We start from the raw sequence: 1208 nt of genomic DNA, 5'->3' as shown, positions 1-1208 counted from the left end.
TTTATTGTTTGTAACGTTTCGAAATGCATATAGTTAATGTTTATTGCAACCACGCAACCAGTGGAGATTGTTAGACATATTAAATCACTCCCTTGATAATGCCCTTCAGATATCACTCTTGTATCGTTGGGAGAAGCAAGTAGAAGCAGGTGGTTCTCACAGAGATAAATTGAAGGAAGTATCAAGAGCTACTTATGATAAATTTTTGGATTTAAAAAATCGCCATCAAAAGGTTAACACGCTAGATTTAAGAAGAATTGCACTCTTAAAGGCAAGAGAAATCAATTGTACAAATTTCAAAGCATCTGAAAGTTGGGCAGATTTATTTAAAAAGAAACACAACATTGTTTCAAGGAAAATAACAAAATTTGTATCTAAAAAAGATTTGACTGACAAAGAGATTATCAAAGATAAAGCTTTAGACTTTGTTCTGGAATCAATGGAGTTGTTTGATACTCATGACAGAGACAAAATAGTAAATACAGATCAAAGTGGGTTTGAGCTCGAAATGCATTCAGGTAGGACCCTGGATACCAAGGGTGTAAAGAAAGTCGAGATAATAGCTCAATCAAAATCAGCACTAACTCATAGTTATACCATAATGCCTACTGTTACTGCGTCTGGTAAACTACTTGAACCTTTGTACATGGTTCTACGAGAGGACAGTGGTACGTTTACTCTGAAATGTTCTTGTCAGTTAGCCCTCTTACCCGTTTACCGAGTGTCTCATTGTATCTTGTCTTGTAGGTACCTTTGGACCTATAGTTTCCAAGACAATGTTTCGTCCAGCAAACGTTTTTCTGTCAGCGTCGAAGTCTGGAAAAATGGGGTTAAAACATTTGGATAAGTACATAGAGGTATGCTCTTTAATTTGTAAAATATATCAGTAAATATAGATGTTTACTTACCTCAGTTACTTACAGAACGTCGCAGTGCCAAATCTTGCTCCTCGTGGTGTCCTGGTAGTGGATTCATGGTCTGCGTTTTCAGATGACAACATAATGAAGAGCATTCCCGGAGACATGGAGTTGGTTATAAAACAAATTCCCGAGGGTGCAACTGGTAAAATAATTTAAGTACCAAATTTTCGGTCCTGTTTTTTTCGTAATGGAGTAGACCTAATAGTGCTTTTTGGCTGAGCGATAGCGAAGCCTATTACTCCAGTGATGATCAAAAAGTTTCGCGTCTGTTTGTGTGTCTGTGTGTGT

The sequence above is a fragment of the Frankliniella occidentalis genome, unplaced genomic scaffold (genome assembly GCF_000697945.3).
Source record: "Frankliniella occidentalis isolate FOCC.00 unplaced genomic scaffold, Focc_3.1 Scaffold347, whole genome shotgun sequence".
NCBI lineage: Eukaryota > Metazoa > Arthropoda > Insecta > Thysanoptera > Thripidae > Frankliniella > Frankliniella occidentalis.
Note: the sequence above shows the minus strand (reverse complement) of the source record.